The 22,741-nt window shown below is 36.4% G+C and overlaps 1 non-coding gene and 1 pseudogene across 1 annotated transcript; both read right to left on the bottom strand.

Annotated features, from left to right (window-relative positions):
- Positions 1-485: 485 nt before the first annotated feature.
- Positions 486-592, bottom strand: LOC112496227 (small nucleolar RNA R71). Its single transcript, XR_003062728.2, has one exon. It is a non-coding gene; the product is annotated as a small nucleolar RNA R71 (small nucleolar RNA).
- Positions 593-13,986: 13,394 nt separating this feature from the next.
- LOC127899398 (uncharacterized) lies at positions 13,987-15,994 on the bottom strand (annotated as a pseudogene).
- Positions 15,995-22,741: the final 6,747 nt, after the last annotated feature.

The raw sequence follows: 22,741 nt of genomic DNA, 5'->3' as shown, positions 1-22,741 counted from the left end.
GACAGCAAACGAAGTGAGCTAAGCAACGATCCTCGTCGCCTTTGCTTTCTGAAACAGATACGGTGCCTGATTTAGTTGAATCATCTAGCGATTTAGAAGAACAAGTGATGGATAGACCTGCACCTGTAGAAAGAACTCTTAGAGAGTTAGCTGAACAAGACTTGAATCAACAACCACTCTGCATTCAATATGTAGACTTGGAGGTAAATTTTGAATTAAAGTCTGGTCTTATTCATTTATTACCCAAGTTTCATGGTTTTGCAGGTGAAGATCCTCATAAACATCTTAAGGAGTTTCATGTTGTGTGTTCAAGTATGAGACCACAAGGCGTGACTGAAGAGCAGATTAAGCTGCGTGCTTTTCCGTTTTCTGTAGATGGGCTAGCTAAAGATTGGTTGTACTACTTGCCTCCTGGATCAATTACAACGTGGAATGGTTTGAAGAAGCAGTTCCTTGAGAAGTACTTTCCGGCTTCAAGAGCTGCCAACATCAGAAAAGATATTTGTGGGATCAGACAACTTCCTGGGGAGACTTTATATGAGTATTGGGAGCGATTCAAACAATTGTGTGCCAGATGTCCTCAGCATCAAATTTCTGATCAACTTCTTATTCAATATTTTTACGAAGGACTGTCATTGATGGATAAGAGTATGATAGATGCTGCTAGTGGAGGCGTGTTGGTGAACAAGACCCCTACTCAAGCAAGGGAGTTGATATCAAATATGGCTGCCAATGCACAACAATTTAGCAGCAGGCAAGAGCTCACTTCAAGGAAGGTGAATGAGGTAAATATTTCTTCTGTTGAACAACGTTTAGATAAACTTACTTCTCTTGTGGAAAAGTTTGTTGTAGGTAATGTGCAGCAGGTGAAGACTTGTGGTATATGTTACAATATGGGTCATTCAACTGATATGTGTCCTACACTTCAAGAAGAACCCGTTGAACAAGCCAATGCGGTTGGAGGATTTCCAGGCATGCCTCAGATGAGGTATGATCCTTATGCACAAACATACAATCCGGGATGGAAGGATCATCCCAACTTCAGCTATGGAGTTAGGCCGTCAGGATTCCCACAACAGTATCCACCAAGACAACCAGCACCTCCACAGTCAACCTCCAAGTCAGGTATATCTCTTGAAGAAATTGTTAAATCACTTGCGACTAACACTCAACAATTTCAGCAGGCAACTACAGCAAGCATTCAGAACTTGGAGAACCAAATGAGTCAATTGGCGACTACAGTGAGCCGTCTGGAGTCTCAAGTATTAGGGAGATTGCCTTCACAATCTGAGGTGAATCCAAAGCAAAACGTTAGTGCTGTCATCCTTAGAAGTGGGACGGAGTTGCAAGAGCCTAGTAAGAAAGTGACAGAGCATGTAGAAGATGAGCTTGAGAAGAATGAATTGATGCCTCAATCTCAAGATGCACAACCCATCGGAGCGAAACCCCTACCTATTGTGATACCTCCTCCTTTTCCAAGCCGGTTTGCAAAATCTAAGAAGGAGGAACAAGAGAAAGACATCCTTGAGACATTTCGCAAGGTTGAGGTAAATATTCCTTTATTAGATGCTATAAAACAAATACCTCGATATGCTAGAGTCCTTAAGGAACTGTGCACCTCCAAAAGAAAATTAAGAGGAGATGAAAAAGTTCACATGGGGGAGAATGTTTCAGCAGTTCTCCAAAAGAAACTACCTCCTAAGTGTAAGGATCCAGGTATGTTTACTATCCCTTGTAAAATTGGTAGTGTTAGAGTTGAAAAGGCTTTGTTAGATCTAGGAGCTTCTATTAATGTCATGCCTCGTTCCATTTATTCATCTTTGAATATTGGTCCATTAAAAGAAACTGGTGTGATAATTCAACTAGCTGACAGGTCTAATGCATATCCTGATGGGGTATTAGAAGATGTCTTAGTACAAGTTAATGAGTTGGTTTTTCCTGCTGATTTTTATGTACTTGATATGGAAGATGATAACTCCTCTAATTCTGTCCCAATTTTACTAGGAAGACCTTTTCTTAAGACTGCTAGGACTAAAATGGATGTACATAAAGGGACTCTCACTATGGAGTTTGATGGAGAGGTTATAGAATTCAATATGAATGATACCATGAAATATCCTAGTGAGGAACATTCGGTATTTTCTGTGGATGTTATTAACCCTATAGCGCAGGAAATTTTTTACAAGAAAAAGACGAAGACATTTCATGATAGAATGATTTTGAGAAAGGAGTTCTCTGTTGGTCAAAAAGTTCTTCTTTTTCATTCTAAGCTTAAACTTTTTCCGGGTAAATTACGTTCTTGCTGGGTTGGACCTTTTATTGTTACTAATGTTTTTCCTCATGGTGCAGTTGAGATTCGGAGTCCGACCTCTGACAAAGTTTTTAAGGTTAATGGTCATCGCTTAAAACCTTTTTATGAAGGTTTTTCGGTGAATATTGTGGAGGATGTGGCTCTCGAGAGTCCCAATTATGGAGATTGATGCATAAATGTGTCTAGCCAAAGACATAAAGCAAATGTGCTTTTGGGGAGGCAACCCAAATGATTTGTTTATTTTGGTTTTTGTTTTATCTTCTTTTAGTTTTAATTCAGATTTAAAAAAAAAAAATTTGTGTTTGCTTATTTTGGCCAGAAGAAAATTTTTGATAAGGCGTGCCCACGTCTTAGCTAATAAGTACTTCTGTAATTTTTAAAGTAACATAGTTTTAAGACGTGCCCACGTACTTAATAGAAAAGTACTTCTGAAATTTAATGTGTTTGCTTATTTTGGTCAGAAGAAAAGTTTTTATAAGGCGTGCCCACGTGCTTATTAGAAAAGTACTTCTGAAATTTTTAGTGTCTCAAAGTGATTCATCACTAAAAAAAAAAAAAAAATAATAATAATAATTTTAATTGATTTTATTTCATTTTATTTTATTTATTTATTTCTTTTGTTCTTTCTTTTATATATATATATATTTTTTTTTTTATTTAAAAAAAAATCAAAAAAAATCATTGTTAAAAAAAAAAAAATTTTACTGTTCACAAAATCCCTAATTTTCCAGAAATTGTTTTCTTCTCCAGCCGTTTGCAGCACGCCAGCAGCAAACCAGCCAGCCGGAGAATGCAGCATCAGTCGCGCGCAACGCAAGCACCAGCAACGAGCACGCCCCGCAACGCAACTCAGAACCAGCTCTCGCGCGCAACAGTCCCGCAGCAACACAGCCACGCAGCAGCTCTCGCGCGCAACGCAGCCACGCAGACAGCATCCTGCACGCAACCAGCAGTGCGCAACCAGCCCCAAGCCGCGCAGCAAGCTCCAGCCGAGCACGCAACGCAACAAGCGTCACCAGCGCGCGCACCAGCAATCCCCCAGCGCGCAGCAACAACCGCAGCACGCAGATCCAGCGTCACCAGTTCGCAGCATCAGTCCCATCCGCGCGCAACTGAACCACCAGCCGTGTACCCGCAAGCTCCAGTCGAGCAGCAATAGTCCGCAACCAGCCTACGACCTGCATTCCAGCCGCGTGAATCGAAATCCGTGACAAGATGGAGCAGAATTTGGCCGCATACTTCAAGAGTGTGGGATTTATCCCACCATTCCCGCCAAGCCCATAGACGTTACGAGGATCAAAGCTCACAATTCAGGGAAGTTTTTGCCTTTAATCTTTTATCCTTACGCTTTAATTTTTATGTGAGCTTTGATTATCTTACATTGGGGACAATGTAAGTTATTGGTGTGGGGGAGGGATTTTTGCATTATTGATGCCTGGAATTATTATTTTCACTCTACTCATCTATTTTCACTCTACTCATCCTTAAATGATTTTGGAGTTAGTATGCTTTATATATTATTATTTTTTCTTTTCTTTTCTTTCTCACTACTTTTTTCCCATCTATCTCAAATTATTTACATCTATTTTTTTTCCTATCATACTCTTTCATCACTCACATTTTATCTTTCATTTTTTTTTACTACATACATCTTTCTCGTTTATTATCATTTTTACCTTTCCTTTTATATCTCATTCATACCTTCATCTCATTCTACACCACTATTGATGATTGATTCATTTGAAGAGTGTACATGATTTGATGGCAAATTTACCAACTTTGTGAGGATTTGAGCCTATGAGCAACCACTTTGCTCTAATTATTTTTGTTATGTGAATATCAATCCTAGTTTGTTTATTCTAGAACTTGCTTTATTATGCATGTTGAAGCCACATTACGGGATTTTATGCATTAAAATGATAAGGGCAAACCATTTACCATTTTTCTATTCTCGCATTTTCCTTTTTCTTTACCCGAAGACCTTTATTTGCTACCTTTGTTTGAGCCTTAACCATTACCCATCTAATTCTCTCCGTCTACTTAACCATTTTTCTTCTTTTTGAGCCTCAATTTAAGGAGATTTTTGGACTCATTGTATGGATATATTTTGTTGCTTTTTCTACCTTGTATTAAAGTTTCTCAATTAGATCAACAAGCATTATGCTTGAATTCAATTGTGCAAGGTTCGTTTCTTTTGTTTGATTCGAAAAAAAAAACAAACAAAAAAAAATGAAAAAAAAAAGAAAAGGAAAAGGAAAAAGAAAAAGAAAAAAAAAAGAAAAAGAAAAATCGAAAAAAAAAATCGAAAAAAAAAATGTTTACATTCTTGGTGACTTGAGTAGAAATAAGCATTTTGATATCATAAGTTCATTCAATGAGTTCATTCTTCTCATTTTGATCTCTTTTTCTTTCGTAAACCTTTCTTTTTCATTTAACCCATTTAACCCCATTACAACCCTTTTAAGACCCTTAGATTTTTGCATTTTATTCATGTTTTGTGGATTGAGATGTGATTTATGAGCAAGTTTATGGTAATAGCATTCTTTGATTTGATTTGAGTGGATAAATGACACCTTAAACACTTTGAGTGCATGGAGTGAAGTTATTGAGAGGGCTATTACATCTTGTTGCACTTGAATTTTGAATGGATCTTCTTGGTGGTTGAATGTTCTTATTCTATCTTATGAGATTCTATGCTTTAAAATCCTTGTCTCTCGAATGTTGATCGACTTAATTTCTTGAGGTATGCTTGCTTAAAATTATTTTTGGATGAGTTGAGATGAGAATTGAGTGGAGATTTGGGATTAATCTTGAGTTATATGCTTGAGGACAAGCATCATCTTGGTGTGGGGGAATTTGTTAGAGTGCAATTTATGCACTAGTTTTGCATTGTTTACTTCCCTTAATATCGATGTTTTGCACTTAATAATAATGTTTTACTTGTGTTTTACTTTTGTAGGTGCAATTCTATTGATTGATGATAAAATTGAGCTAAAAGATGATGTTTAAGGAGGATTGTTCTCTTGGAGAAATTTCTGAGCGTCAGAAGAACTTTGTTGATAAGGCGTGGGCGCGTGCTGTCAACTGCGGACCTGCAGTTTTTTTTAGTTTAACGTGTTTTGTATTTTTGGTTATTTTTGTAATTACGAATTTAATATTTCAGATATTAGTATTTTATTTTAAATAGAATTCTAAAAGAGAAGAGAGAGAGAGTATTTAAGGGAGGAATCTATTGTGAAAAAGGGGGGATTTTTGGATTGGAGGAAAAGAAACCCTAGATCTAATTTTTCTCTTCTCTCTATGAGGAACTAAACCCATTTTTCTGGTTGAAGGATAATGAAGCTTTGATTCATCACTACTGTGAGATCTTTCTTATGCTTTAATTGTTTTATTACTTTTTGGGTATTTGTTTATTCTCTGAATTAGTTTCATGATTATGTTTGTTAATTAGGTAATTGGCCACTATTTAATTATCAACTTAATCTATTGTCAATTAAAGGATTCATCGTATGAAGAATTTAATGTTTGTGACAAATAACATAGCAGAGAGTTGTGTTGTGAGAATAAACAATCTAATTTAAATGAATCATCATATGTGTTGATTAGGATTTGGGTCTCTCTGGTTTTTCAAGCTGTCAATTGATTAAATCCTATGATCGTATCTAGGGTTGTCCATTGATTAGGGAAATAATCAACGGTCGTACCTTGGTTATCGACTAGTTAAGGAGAGATTGGCTATTAGAGGGTCTCAATAGCTATAACCGGTCTATTCATAAGTAATAATAATCTATATTTGAATCAATGATCAGTAGTCGAATCAAGCTGAGTTAATTCCTTCAACCAGAGCTTTCTCCAATTTGAATTACAACTTTAATTTGCATTCTTATTATTTTAATTTGATTTTTATTATTGTCAACAAAACCCCATTTTATGTTTTGCATTTTAAAAGGATTTAAATAATTACCGATCTCTGTGGACACGACCCTGCTCAATCACTATACACAATTTATTTAGAGTAGGAATTTATTTTTGTTGGCTTCGACACCCATCACTTCACATCCATTTGAAAAATCTTCCATTTGTTCTGAGCAGCCAAAGAAATAATAAGTCTAATAGTTTCAAGTCGAGCTACAGGAGCAAATACCTCGTTATAGTCTATGCCAGCTTTTTAACTATAGCCTTTTGCAACTAGCCTCGCCTTGTGCCTTTCAATTTCTCCCTTCGCATTTCTTTTTGTTTTGTACACCCATTTGACACCGATCACCTTGTGACCTTTTGGAAGAGTAGTAAGCTCCCAAGTATCATTCTTCACAATGGCTTTGATTTCTTTATCCATTGCAATTCTCCACTTCTCATCTAGTGCAGCTTCTTGGAAGTTGACTGGCTCACAATCAGCAAAGAGGCAAAAGAGAGTAAGATTATCATGTCTCTCAGTTACCTCATAGAGATCTTGAAGACTCCTTGTACGTTCTTCGGTTCTTTCATTTAAGAAAGACGGCAGTGAATCTCCGCATGTGGTTGGTGCTGGTGAGATAGGTGGAGTGGCAGGCTCTTATTGTTCGTCTACTTATTTTATCTGTGTATGATCATCTTCTTCAATGGGAAAGAAGTTGAAGTCATCCACACCAGAGCCAAAATCCCATTCTCCTTTTTCATCAAAAATTACATCTCGACTGATCACGATCTTCCTGTTGTTTGGATTGTAAAGCTTGTATCCTTTGGAGTTGTTGTCGTAGCCGATGAAGATGAACTTCTCACTTTTGTCATCCATCTTGGCTCTACTTTCGTCTGGTACATGTACATGGGCAATACTTCCGAAAACTCTTAGATGGGTGATGCCAGGTTTTCTTCCACTCCAAGCTTCTTGTGGCGTCTTGCCCCACACGCTTCTTGTTGAAGATCGATTGGATAAGTAGACTGCACATGCAACTGCTTTAGCCCAAAATTCTTTAGGTAGCCTCTTACTCTTAAGCATGCTTCTTGCCATGTTGAGGATGGTTCTGTTATTCCTTTCTGCAACACCATTTTGTTGGGGGGATCTTGGAACTGTCAAAGGGCGTCGAATTCCATTTGCTTCACAAAACTCTAAAAATTCTTTGGAAGTGAACTCTCCACCTCGATCAGATCTCATGGCTTTAATCTGGTATCCACTTTCTTTTTCAACTGCAGCTTTAAACTTCTTGAAAGCTTCAAAGACTTCTTATTTTTGCTTCAAAAAATACACCCAAGTTTTTCTTGAAAAATCATCTATGAAGAGAAGGAAGTAGTTACTTTTACCAAAGGAGTTTGGCTTGAATGGACCGCACACATCAGTATGAATGAGCTCGAGTGGCTTTTGAGCTCTTGAGTTTGACTCCTTTAGAAAGCTCTTTCTAAACTGCTTGCCAAGTAAACATCATTCACAAAGTTGATCAGGGTGATTGATGTATGGTAAGCCTTTCACCATGTTCTTCTTAGATAGTAGCTTCAGTCCTCCAAAGTTGAGATGCCCATATCGAAGATGCCAAGTCCAGAATTGATCTTTGTGACAGGCTTTGAGACATTTTGCAACATCATTTTGAATATTTAAAGGAAGCATTCTATTCTTTGACATTCTCACCTTTGTAATTAGATTTCCTTTGTCATCTCTTAGGAAAAGACTATAATCTTTTAAGTGAATATCATAGCCTTTTTCTAAAAGTTGACCTAAACTAAGAATGTTGCTTTTCATATTGGGCACATAGTAAACATTCAAAATTATTTGGTGGCTACCATCTTTTGCACGAAAAAGAATTTTACCTCTACCCTTCACTAGTACTTTTGAATCATCTCCAAAAGCGACACTGCCATTCACAGATTCACTTAGTTGCACGAACATGCTTCTGTTTCCACTCATATGATTGCTAGCACCTGTGTCAAGATACCATGTATTTTCTTGACCTCCACTTGTGTCATTGCGTGCTAGTAAAAGTGTGTCATCTTTACCATTTTTCTCTTCAGCATAGTTCACTCTCTCTTCAATTTTGGTGCTTGGAGCTCTGCATTCTGAAGCATAATGCCCAAACTTTTGACAATTATAGCACTGTACTTGGGATTTGTCATACCTCGATTTTGGATTGCCTCGTCCTCTGGTTGAGCTTTCTCCTTTGGCATAATTAGAGTTGTTGTTGAAATTCCAACCTCGTCCATGACCACGACCTCTACCTCGTCCTCGACCTCTACCTCGGACATAGTGCCTTCTGTCGTTGTCGGAGCTTTCTTCTCTTTTCTTTGGATTGACTTCCATCTTGAGAAGTTGTTCTTCGATTCCTTATTTTTTTTTTGTTTTTCTTCATAGGCTTGCAACCTTCCTTGAAGTTGCTCGATCGTCATATCCTCCAAATCTCTTGTTTCTTCAATTGTCACAACAATATGGTCAAACTTCGAGTCTACTGATCGAAGTATCTTTTCAATGATCCTTACCTCTTTTAACTCCTCGCCATTTCTTCTTAATTCATTAGAAATTGTCACAACTCGAGTAAAGTAGTCAGAAATTGACTTCGACGCCTTCATGTGTAAGGACTCAAATTCTCCTCGTAATATTTGGAGACGAACCTTCTTAACTTGCTCCGCTCCTTTGTAAGAGGTCTCTAGTTTTTCCCATGCTTCTTTTGAGGAGGTTGTACCAACAATCTTTTCAAAAGCATCTTTATCTAATGATTGAAAAATGAGATACTTTGTTTTATTCTCTTTCTTCTTCAAGTCTTTTAAATTCTCCTTCTGCACCGCAGTTAAAGTTACTTCATTTTCTGGCACAATAAATCCTTTCTCCACGACATCCCATACGTCATGTGCGCCCAATAGAGCCTTCATTTTAATACTCCAATTGTCAAACTTACTTTTCTTTAATTGTGGAACTTGAAATGACATCATACCACCGTTTTCCATAACTCACAAATTGAGTGAGAATTTGGAGATTCTGAAAGCACAGATGGATCCGGCACGTCGAAAAACCTTGGGAAGGACTTGAGTCAACTTTCGGTCAACGGTCAACGTTGGTCAACGGTCAACGTCGGTCAACGGTCAACACTGGCTTGGTAGTCTTGGTTCGGTCTGGATTGGTTCAGCTCGACTTGGCTCGGTTCGACTTGATTCGGTTCAGCTTGGCTCGGCTTGGTTCAGTTCGGCTCAGCTTGGTTCAACTCGGTGAGTCGACTCAGTTTCAGGACAGAAAACTTCCGGCGGCAAGTGTGGGCGCGTCCAGTCTCGGATCGGGATGATTTTTGTGGCGTCACATTCCTCTCGTCGAGATCTTCGATTTGATATGCTATATGACTATATATAGCATCCAGTACTAGCTCTGATACCACTTTGTTGGAGAATTAACAAATAAAACACACAAAAAACACACTATTTTATTTCTTCAACAACACTCCTCACCAATTACAACTCTTATTTTTCACTCTCTACACCTTAGAGATTTTGCTACTTCACTTGATGTTTAAACCAAAGGGGAGAAGGGGTATTTATACATGAAACAAACTAATCACAACCATTCATTTATTCAACTAGTAAACAAATCCTCACCATCCATTAAAACCTATCACTCACCTACCTCACCAACCACATCTAACACACCTAATACAAATAATTCAAACCTCACCAACCATACCTACTCATGGAACCTTCCATGAGTTTGGCTTGATTTATTCATCTTGGATCAAGTTTATGATCTAACAATTTCGGTTTGAGATTTTTGCATAAGAATTCTGTTTCGTGAGTAATCTCTTTTACTACGTGCTCTGCACGTGATTAGATTTGGAGTGTTACAATTTTTTACTTTTTTTTAGATTCAACAACAAAACAGACACGGGCCAATAGAGGTCGATGATCAAATTGTATCTTAGAGAGATGATAAACAACTGTATCAGGAGCCAACTAAAGCCAATCCTCATTACACAACAATTTATCTAACCATTTACAAAGTGTCCTCTGAAGCGAGTAAAAGTGGGCCCTTAGAACCCAAGGACCATTTACTGTATCAGCAAGATTATCTAAAATAAGCTAAAGTTGCTTTCTCATTGTACCAACAAGATTTGCAAAAACTGCTATCACCTAAGAAGAAAAGAGACCAAGTCTAGAGATGCAATAATAAATTTTCTATTACTCACAATCAAATCCATTGAATATCTTTATTCCACAGAAGCCAAATAACACCTGCAAAACCAATCAATTCAACTTTGTGGGTTCTCATAAAGCCACATTTCCTAATAAAATCGTTTGCCCTTTCACCATTAATCCTAGGCTTGACAAGGGCCACTAAATTCAGCTTATAATGATTCATAAGCATTTTAAAAGTTTTGAGGAAGCCATTTGAAACGGCCTCTTATAATTCCAAAACATAGGCGTACACATCATTAAAAATGAAAAAGACAAAGATATGGAATCCTTACACATCAGGTATATCCACCATCTGACCAAAGTCCATCCATTTTCAGTTGCAAAAGAACTAGCAAAATTCAATTCCTCCTTCTGCTCATCACTATCTCCCACTAACACTATCATCAGAGTTATCTTCAGACATTTCCATATTTATTTTCCTCCAATCAGGGGGATCACTAGAGTTTTTCAGGACTTCTAAGGGATCTTCATCAATTATGGTAATATTAGAATTCTTCGGTAGGTTACCAGGATCGTGAGAGCTCTCGCCTGGCGAGATTGTAAAGGCAACAACAATGTGTTTTTGTGGATTCAGGCTCGTGGTTATAGAAGCAAGAGAGACATGGGACATGGTTGTATGTTTAAGGCTAGGTTATTTATGTATTAAGGTTTCTGTATAGGTTGACGGGTAGGTTTTGCATGAGCATGCAAAGGGGCGTTTTGGGTCATAATGGTGGGGCCATTTGATGGTGGTGTATTGTCATTATTTTCTAAGGGTAGATCAATAAATTCCTTGTATTTTTGGGTTTTATTGGTGTTTATTTTAGGAATTATCACGTGGGTTTTGGAAAAATCAGATGGTTAACTCGTTGACCCAAGTGTGGTTGTAGCATTAGTGAAATAAATCTCTCATCATTATCATCAATATTCATATGAGGGTGAAATCTTAACCCTTTACCAGTCATTTTTATCTCGGCATGATTCTGTCTAGAATTATTGGCACATTTCGTTAGAGTTCTATTGTTGCCTTTTTTGGCCACTAACATCCAAGGACTAAATTTAGGGTTTGTTGGTTGCATCACTACTTTAACTTCTGTAGCTCGATCAAAAAAAGTGCTTAGGCCCTTTTCATCTCCTCAAGATGAATTGAGGTGCCGTAGGTATCATAATCAAAATATATGGTTGGTAAGCTTTCATATTCTACTTTTTGAATCTTGCCATCAAGAATAAATTGGGAGCATGATGGTTTATCTAAAGCAAATTTAATAGCGATTCGAACAAATTTACCCCTATTGGCTGATTTTATATTATAAATTTATAATCAGTGTGTGAATAACATTTCCAATTACTTATCCTAGCAATCTTAGCATTTTCTTATGATAATAATGAAGGGGCATCCTAGGATTATGAATCCAGACCATTATGAAGATATCTTTTCATTAGCGCTATTACAGTGAGGTGACCATGATTGAACCATTAAATAATGGCCAAGCACAGTTCATAGTCCTTGACTAAGTGCATACTATGCACCTAAATCCCTTTTAAAATGGACTAAGAAGTAGTTATTCTCTAGATATATCACAGAGAAACCGTGAGCATAACCAGAGGGCTTCTAAGCAATTACACAAAACATTGTATCCAATACTCCTTCCCAGTCACTTTACGATCGCTGTCGATGGCCATGGTTTCACTAGTTGTGAATGAATTTTCTGGGAAAAAAGAGGATGGTAAAATCCCTTCCCACTCAACTACAACATCACCGAGATTTATCTCTAAATCTTCATCCTTATGTATTAGTTCTTCCTCCATAGCCATCTATTCTGCCATCAATTTGTCTTTTAAAGGACACAAAGGAGGGGTTGTCGCTATACCCAATCTGTTCTTTAAACTTCGTCGTCTTCGTGTATCGGTCAATGTCGTTGTTTGGGGGATATACGCCGACAAGACCAAATATGATGAGCAAATATCTGGTAGCAAGATGGCACGAGCAGGAATATTTTGCTCGTTCACGAACGCACCCTTCACGGGGTCATAGCGGGAGCCGGCATCCTACTAGGAGCATAAGGCCATTCCTGCTAGAAGTTGAGGTGGGCAGACCCGGTCAATGACGGTTGGCAAGACGTGCACTCCTGCCCGAAAATCAAGGCACGAAGTCCACTTCCATTCAGCCACAATGACGATAATGGAGCATCCACTTCCGAGGGTGGGGGAAGTGATGGACGTGGATTATGGAAGGCCTGAATTCAGAGGAAGCCTATAAAAAGGTAGCCAACGAAGGTAAAAGGTTTAGATTTTTTGACATTGAAACAGAGATAAAAAGAGCTCTGGATAATTAGTACTCAAGACGAGCCATAAGATTAGTGGCTGATTTTCCCAGGAAAATGAAACCTACGTTTCTGACTTGAGCGTCGGAGGGTTTGCGCCGGGAAAACATCCGGCGTGCTCTGACTTATTTCTGTGTACGCATGAGTCTGTAGAGAAGAAGTCTTACGAGGGGAGATCCTGGTCGTGGGCGAGCAGAAAATCAGAATCTCATATCAACAGTCGTCAATCAATAGGAAGAATTGTTTTTAGGCTATTGTCCATTTGTCCTCGATGATTGTTAGATCTAATTATTTTCTACTTTTAATTCATATAAAATAATATTTCTGATTTATCTATTTTAATAAATTCACAATATTTAAGATTATTATATATAAAGGTCGACCAAAATTCTAATTTTGTTAATTTAGACTTTTCAATAAAACTTTCATTATTCATAAATTTTGATTCTCTTATAAATCAAATTCTTACGTTTTCGTATCGTTGAGTATGATAAAGAAGTTTGCTTTGGAAAAGAATGGAAGAGAAAAAGACGAAGCGCTAACTGTTATTTACTCACGTAAACATCTTGTAAATTTTTTAGTAAGGCAAAAGAATCGAACCTTACAAAAAAGTGATGCGAGTACATTTTTTTATAAATTTTACAAAAGAGAGATTGGGCACCTTTATATCAAATACAAATGAAAATAAGGAAAGTATGCTTAACAAGTATCAGAATTAGATTGGAAGTGGCCTTTACTTGGCAGGTGACTTTTCATTGCTTGATAGCTTTTGAATGTCAATAGGTGATAAAAGCTCCAGCGTCCCTCATCATTGGTCTAGACCACTTAAAGAAACCTATGCGGATTCACTATAGGACCACTAGGGGCTCAAGTCCCCACGGAAAAAAAAAATCTCTATTTCATAAAGAAAAATTAACACATTTCTATATAATCTTGTCAAATTATTAGATAACCCCATCCTTCAAAATTTAAACTATTATTTTATTAATTAAAAAAGTTATACTTTGACTTAAAAATCAAAGCTCACAGCCCAAAATATTTATAATTCATAATTATTGAATTGTGGGTGCCATATTTTAACTAGAGATTGCATTAAATCAAAAATATTATATTCAAATTTTCAGTTTTTATATTTTACTATTATTTAATTTAGCCCCTGGTAAATTATTTTTCTACATCCGCCACTGTCTATCTATATAATCCAAAAATTCCATTTGATAACTTATCAATGTTTCAGCCAAATACAACTTTGCAAGCGCCACTAAGCTTTTGGAAAATATCTGAAAAATGCTTATTGGTTAGCTTAGTCCTCTTGTTGATCTCATGCTTCTTCTTCTTTGGCTTGTTCTTAGAGAAAATACCCTAAATATGTGCTACAGCCCTTCTCTTTTGAGTATTGGTAACAGGTTTCATGCTGTTCTTCTAAAGTTCGTTCTCAATGTCCAACATGTTAGATGGTAATGCAATGTCTCAGAAAAGAAGTCAAAAGTCATCATCTACCTTAATAGGTACCTTGGGGTCATTGGGGCAGGTAATGTCTTCTTGTGAATCGATGTTTGACAATAACCAAATCTGACCTGCAGGATTTAAAGCCTATAAGTCCTCCATCACAGTCGGATGTGAATCTTTTAGATCAATCACAACAATTCCCTCTGGAAACTTATGCACTGACACAAGTAATTGACTTTTGTCCTTCAAATCATGCTTTGACTTCTAAGAAAAATGCTTCCTATCATAGTGCATTTTTGGATTATTTCTTAGGTTGTCAAAAACAACGTTATAGGCATTCATATCAATGTAACAATCTCTATTTATATCTTCCAAAGTAAAGACTTGCCTTGTCTCTTGCAGCTAATCTATTACACGTTTGATCTGAGCACCCGTAAGAGATTTACGAATGCTATTGATATGCTGAAGTCTCTCGGTATCATTTGAAAATTTAATAAGAGGAAAAGATCTTGCAACAGGTGATGCAGCATCGGGTGTAAGCCTTCAAGTTACGGTTGGAAATGAAGGATTTTACATTGGTTGCTATGTTTCCTTAGTTAACTAGAAATACAGTAAGATAGGAAATGAAAGGATGGCAACGATCTTGCTAGTGGCTAGTAGATAGAAGTGTTGTGGCCTGTAGATAGAAGTGTTGTGGCCTGTAGATAGAAGTGTTGTGGCCTTTAAAGCTCTTGATTTGGCTGTAATATTACTAAAGGTTTCATGACACTTCACTTGCAGCTTCTTGAATCTATCTAACTTTTCTTACAACGCCATCTGTAATTATAATTATTGCCGCCAAAGGTGGTGATTGCTGACGAGACAATGAAAAATGATGAAGACAAAGAAAGCGTTGGGTTTAATTTGTATGTCGTATACATGATATTCACAATCCCTACAGCACAAGGAAAAGAAGTCAACAATGTGAAGGAATCCTAAACTTGCTATACGTACAATGTTAAAAGCCCAATACCAATTTCATGATCCAATCCAATTATACTTGCCCAAACTCAATTTCAAAGCTCAATCGATGAAAGTTTTAAGAACTCTGTAGTAGGGGTGAGCAAAATATCCGATCCGACCCGACCCGATCCAATCCGATCCGAAAAATATCGGGTTCGGATCGGATCGGGTTGTTGATATAACCCGATCGGATCATGATCGGATCGGATGAAACCCGATCGGATCATGATCGGATCTGATGAAACCCGATCGGATCATGATCGGATCTGATGAAACCCGATCCGATTCGAAAAACCGATTGGGTTGCCAAAGAAAAAAAAGAAATTAAAGGTCAAAAAACAAAACCTAAACCCAAGAGCACATGCAGTCATGCACACGAAGAACACTCAACACTCTTTAATAGCTAAAGACAAAATCACATTTTAGCCAAGCCTAGAACATTCTTCAGTTGCATCAAGACGGAAAAAAAAAAAAAGAGAACCATATTCGGTTCACTCTAACAGCCACAACCACATATTTTCTCCCTTCCTCAACTTCTCAATCTCATCTCAAGAACACTCTTCACGATTTCATGCACACAGCCACGCACACATATCGGAAAAGCAAGGGCAACAGGATCGATTTTGCCCGCAGTCACCGCCGACGCTAACTGCTCTGCGAGGACCGCAAATGGATCTGCTGCTACCGGATCTGTTGCTGCCAGATCTGTTGCTACTGGATCTGCTGCTACCGGATCTGCTGCTCCACGTCGCCAGTCCTCCACCATCACCTGATCTGATCCAAGATCCATTCAACCCGGTAATTGCAAGGCTGCAACCCCAATTTCCTTTTCCTCTTTTGAAGCTCTGTTGGTATATTAGTACTATACCAGATTATTCGCCATTTAGCATTAATATATCATATATTATTATATTACATGTGAAATTGTTAATTTGTAATTATGTATTGTTAAATGTTAGTAAAAAAAATAAAAAAAATTGTAAATCTGAACCTGATCTGAACTGAATTTAACCCGATTTATTGACCCGATTCGATCCGATCTGAATATATATCGGATCGGATCGGATCGGGTTATAAGTTCGGGTTGTGTTCGGATGAATTTGTGTTCAACCCGATCAATCTGAAATTCGATCGGGTTGATCCGAATCCGACCCAAACCCGTATTTGCCCACCCTTACTCTGTAGAGAATGGGAGATGACTTTAATGTAGAAAATATCTAATGGAGGTGAAAATATCTAAATCTAGAAACCTCTTGAATCTTTGGTGATATTTGTGAAACGCTGTTATTAAATTTTTGTAATTTAACATTTGTGTGGTTTGTATTAGTTCTAAGTTACTATAAATGCCCCTAAGCTCTTTGTTGTTGTAGGTATTAAATGAAGAGTGAAGAATTAGTAAAGAGAAAGAAGAGTAAGTTGTGAGTGTTGTAGTGTTTCTCTTATAAAATATTAATAAAGTCCTTTAATTTAGTAAAATTATTTTAATGCCCAAATAGTTTTAGTTTTTAGTAGTTTAGTCCTCTTTTGTTTTCAACAATTGGTATCAGCGCAAGACGTTGGTCGAGGACTATTGTAGTAGTGTTGTTGGATGTTCACAACAGTCAAAGACTATCATGGAGAGGTTGTAAGAGTACAACAAAGTCAATCGAGGATCGTTTGGTGGAGCTTCGTTGAATTGTGATAAATTTGAAACTCTGCAAGTTTGTCAGTGAAGATCAATCTTACATTGTATTGTCAAAGTCTTACTAACATTATGAGCAATATATTGTATTGTCAAAGTCTTATAAACATAATGGGTAACCTTCAAGTAGTCAGAGGTGTTAGGAAGCTTAACAACAAAAATTACAATAGATGGGCAATATTAATGAAGTCCTACTTACAAGGGCTGGATATTTGAGAGATGATTTGTGGTAATGATGTGAAACCATCAATTGAGGATGCCGCTTTGAAGAAGTGGAACACTAAAGCTAGGAAAGCCATATTCGCCATCAACAGTACAATTAAAAAAGAGATGCTGCAACAGATAAAAAAGGTTGAAACTCCTAAGGAAGTTTGAGATACTTTCACAGTGATTTTTTTTCAAAGAAGAATAACACACGACTATAACTTTAAGAAAATGAGATATTTTCAATATCATACAATTGATGAGTGCTTTAATAAGGTAAAGTCCCTAAGCTGTGAAATTTTTGAGTGAATCTAGAATGAAAAGAATTATTATCCACAATTTGAAGTCTGAGTTTAGGAGCTTTGTTACAGCTGTCTGAGGTTGGCCAACTCAACTAACCATTGAGGAAGTTGAAAACTTGCTCGCCAATTAACAAATGATTGACATCGGCCAGTAAATGAGTGAAACCTTAATAAAGAATAACGAGGAAGCAATCTTTACCGATAAGAAGAGACATCGATTTAGACGACATAGTGGTAGATGATTGAAAGAGATGTTGATAAGTCAAGAGGTCATCAACAAGAAGGTAGCGTACAAACAGGGGGAACACAAACGAATCACGACAATGGTGGCCAATATAAGCCAAAGAAAAAGTTCAAAGGGAATTGATACAACTGCAAAAAGAGGGGCTATATAGTGAAAAATTACTGGTCTAAGAAAAAGCATGAGGAGAGTGATGCCATAATTTTCAATCAAATGAAGGATAATGACAATGAATGGGAAGTTGAAGCATTAATTGCCATTAAGGAAGAGGAGCTAGCCCTTACAGTCATAATACCTAGTTAAATTAACTATGTGAATGATTAGATCGTTGACTCAAGATGTTCAAATCACATGATTGGTGATAGAAAGAAGCTGCAAAACATGACTAAGTACAAAGGAGGTCGCGTAGTAGTAACAACAAATAACTTGCAATTGCCAAAAGCTCATAATGGCACTACAATTCTTACACCTCGATATAGCCTAGAAAAAGTGTCACTTCAAGATGTGTATTATGTCCCAAGTATGAAGAAAAACCTAATATCAAAATCACAACTAACATTATCAAGCAACCATGTAATGTTCAATCCTCAAGATGTCAAGGTATATCAAGACATAAAGATCTTGGGGACACTTATTATAGAAGGATGAAGGTTAAATCAATCTATGTATTATGAGTAGTGTATGCATATATAGACAAGACTAAAAAAAACTGTAGATTTGTGGCATACTCGGTTGGGACATGTTAGTTATCAAAAGTTGAAAGTGATGATTAACAAGTCAATGCTCAGAGGTCTGTCTCAACTTGATGTGAGAATAAACACGATGTGTGCAAGGTGTCAATAAGGCAGGGCTTATCAACTCCCATATGAGGAGTCGGAGTTCAAAGTAAAAAAACCATTACTGTTGGTACACTTTAACGTGTTTGGGCATGTCAAGTAATCTTCTATTAGTGGCATACGATATATGATCACATTTATCGATGACTTCTCCATATATGTCTGGGTCTTTTTTATAAAAGAAAATTCTGACACTTTTTCAAAGTTTGAGGAATTTAGAGACATGGTCGAAAAAGAAGTAAGAAAGAAGCTTTATTGTCTATAAATAGACAACGAAGGAAAGTATACATCACATGAGTTCTCCCGGTGTCTTCTAGATTATAAGATACGCCATCAGTTCACTTGTGCCAATACACTACAGCAGAATGGCATAGTAAAATGAAAGAACCAACATCTAAGGGAGATTTATTAGAGTATGATATATGCGAATAATATATGGGGAAGTTTTTGGGCCAAACCTATAAAGACGGTAGCTCATGTGATCAGCAAGCTTCCTTAACCAAAATTAAGGTTCATATCACCTTACGAGAAGCTGTAGAATGTAAAACCTTTGGCTTTGTGTGCTATGTCTTTGTACCAAGCCACGTACAAAGCAAATTTGACAAGAAAGCGATCATTGTATCTTTATCGGGTATGATAGCCGGAGGAAAGAATGGAGATTTTATGATCCTACCAATGGATGGTACTACACAAACGTAAACATGGTGTTTGACGAAGCATCTTCATGGTAGTCTTTAGAAAAAGAAGAGTTACAAAATTCAAAAGAAATTGAAGACCAAATGAAGGAACAAATTATCAAAATTCTCCCAAGCCAGGAAGAATTTGAAGATTCTAATAACCCAAGGGATGATAATATCAAGCATGATGAGGTGCAAAGTCCTTAGAAGATATGTGTTCACCAAAGCCCTATTGCAGACGAAGAATCAAATAAATTAGAACAAAAAAACTTTTAAATTTTAGCTTAGAATATCCAAAAAAGTATGAAAGCCAAATCTCAAGTAAGCCAATGTAGTGGTTGCAGAAGAAAAAAAAAAGAACATGAGATATTTGAATAAACAGCAGAGAACTCTCATTGGATGAAGGTGATGAAGGAAGAAATTACCATACTGAAGTAGAATCAAACTTGGGATCTGGTTTTGAAACTAACGGATACAAAATATCTTGCAAATGGGTGTACAAGATTAATAAGTGCCCAGATGGTTCAGTTGAAAGGCATAAAGCTCGGTTGGTAGCTCGACAATTCTCACAACAATACAAGCTAGACTAAAATAAAATATTTAGTTCGGTGGTAAAGCTGACAACATTAAGAGTTCTACTTGCACTGGCAGACTACAAAGAAAGGAAATGGTGGCAGATAAATGTAAAAAATGCCTTCTAACACAGAGAATTGGATCAAGAGATCTATATGAATTAAATGAGAGGATTTGAGAATCAAGCTCATCCGGAGTATGTATACAAGCTAAGAAAGGTATTATACAGTTTAAAGTAAGTACCGAGGGCATGGTATGGTAAGATAGCCGAATTTTTAACTTAGAGTAGCAATAGCACATGCAGACTCTAGCTTGTTTGTCAAAGCTAATGAAGGAAAGTTAACAACTATATTGGGGTACATGGATGATTTGATTATTTCTGGTGACGATGAAAAAGAGATTCAGTGAACAAAGAGAGTACTTATCAGTTCATTTATAGATGAAAGAACTTGATTGGCTTAATCACTTCCCTAGTCTGAAGGTTGATCGAACAGAAGAAGGATTCTTTTGCCAACAGAAATATGCTGAAAACTTGCTGAAGAAGTTTAAAATGTTAGAATGCAAGCCAATCTCAACTCTAATAGAAGTCAATGCAAAATTGTGCACACATGAAGGTAAAGATTTACAAGATGAAACGATATATCAACAATTCATAAGAAGTTTAATCTACCTAACGTTGATTTGACCAGAAATTTCATATACAATGGGTGTAATAAGTTGGTGCATGCAAAATTCAAAGAAGCCTCACTCGGAAATGGTTCGACAAATACTAAAATATGTGAAAAGTGCAATCAAATTTGATCTATTGTACAATAAAGTGAAAGTTACAAACTGGCTTACTATTGTGATGCTGACTACACCAGAGATCATGACACAAGAAGATCAACTACTGGATATTAGAATTGGGTCTGGAGCAGTTTCTTAGTGTAGTAAAAGACAACCATTTGTACCACTATTAACATCAGAAGTGGAGTATAAAGTAGCAACGATGGCAGCTCAAGAAAGCACTTGGTTGACGCAATTGATGAAGGAGCTACGCCAACCAATATATTACGCCATATCATTATATTGCGATAACCAATCGACTATCAGCTTAGCGAAAAATCTAGTTTTCCATGCAAGAACTAAGCATGCAGAGGTACTCTATCACTTTATTAAGGAAAAGGTCTTGTAAGATGAAGTTGAAATGCGGTACATTAAGACGAACGATCAAGTTGTGGATTTGTTTACAAAAAGTCTTACTATTGAAAAGTTTCAAAAGTTCCACCAACAATTAAATATGGATCAATGGATGAAAGTTGGTGTTGAGGGAGAATGTTAAAGTCCAACACTAATTTTATGATCTAATCCAATTATACGTGCCCAAGCCCAATTTCAAAGCTCAATCCATGGAAGTTTCAAGAATTGTGTAAAAAATAGGTGATAACTCTAATCCAAAAAATATGTAATGGAAGTGAAAATATCTAAATCTATAAAGTTCTTGAATATTTAGAGATAATTGTAAAATGGGGTTATTAAAATTTTTGTAATTTGATATTTGTGTGGTTTATATTAGTTTTATATAACTATAAATATCTGTAAGTTCTTTGTTGTAGGCATCAAGTGAAGAGTGAAGAATTAGTAGAGAGAAAGAAGAGTGAGCCGTGAGTGTTGTAGTGTCTCTCTTGTAAAATATCAATAAAGTCCTTTAGTTTAGCAAATTCTTCTATTACCCAAATAGTTTTAATTTGCAGCAATTTAGTCCTCTTCTGTTTTCAAGATACAATTTAGTTATAAAACAAAAGTCATAGGTCTCATAAATATAAAATGAAGCATCCGCTAATTAATTCCACTAATAAATTTTGATGGGTCTTTGGTAAAATCCCTTGGTGGTATTAATATATAGGGTAGGGCTATTAGAAACCATTAAAATACTCTTTAAACCCATTCTCTCAATAAACCTCTCTTATGTATTAAAATTTTACTTTATAAACTCACCTCATTGCCAATATACCTTTACTAAATTAATTTCAAATGTTTTATCCCTAGAAATACAAAATCACCTGTTGGGAAAGTACGTTAAGGCAGTGAAAGTGTATTTGAATCATACGCCCAACAATAAATTAAAATACCAATGGCTTAGCCATCTTGCATGGTTTGTTTTCTTTATGATCGATTATATGACTTTTATTTTTAATTTGTTGTCTAATCCATGTCAAGATTCATAACATGTAAACGAATTCAATTGAACACAATTTCTAATTAGTTTCATGGAACTCATTGCATGATTGCATTATAAATGTAAGAAAACCCAGACAAAATATTCAGATTTTATTTTCTCTTTGCTCCTTAGTTGATTCTAAAAATAAATATGTCTCTACTTGAGAAACATATTTTAGCTGAAATGGGATTGAATCCAGGAGTAGAAGTTTGCTAACCAACAATATCACACATTAAAAGAAAATATAGCTATAAAAGTGTACTCGGAAGAGCATAGGCGAAATGGTGAAAAGAAAATGAAACGAAATTAAAACATTACTCTCTGTTACTCTTTTTGTAGAGATCAATTTAAGTAAATTGGATTCATAAATGGTGGAGAGGATAGGCTAATTTCATTAAGATATAATAGTAATTTAACTCATGGACACTTAGTAATTAATTTTTTTAATGAAAAAGTGGGTGCATAGAGTACTACAATGGGTTTAAATAGTCCAGTCCTAATTTATATTCATTAAATAAAAAAAAAACAAATTTGGACTTAGAACTGAATAGAGTTTGTGGATTGTAAGGGATATCATATATATATATATATATATGATATCCCGTTTACATGTTGATCAAATTTATTTTTAATCTTTAAATTCTTATCAAAACACAAGCAAACAAAAATTCTTAAGCAAGTTAGATCTGGTGGTACATCAAAAAGCATTTCATGTGAGGATTTTCCATATAGGACACCACTTGACAATAGGGATAGTAGAAAAATCCAACCCAACCCAACCCAACTTGAGCTTACGTGTTCTGGGATGAGCTTGGCATATATG

The sequence above is a fragment of the Citrus sinensis genome, chromosome 8 (assembly GCF_022201045.2).
Source record: "Citrus sinensis cultivar Valencia sweet orange chromosome 8, DVS_A1.0, whole genome shotgun sequence".
Classification (NCBI taxonomy): domain Eukaryota; kingdom Viridiplantae; phylum Streptophyta; class Magnoliopsida; order Sapindales; family Rutaceae; genus Citrus; species Citrus sinensis.
The sequence above is the reverse complement of the archived record's forward strand: the minus strand, read 5'-3'. Positions and strand labels throughout refer to the sequence as shown.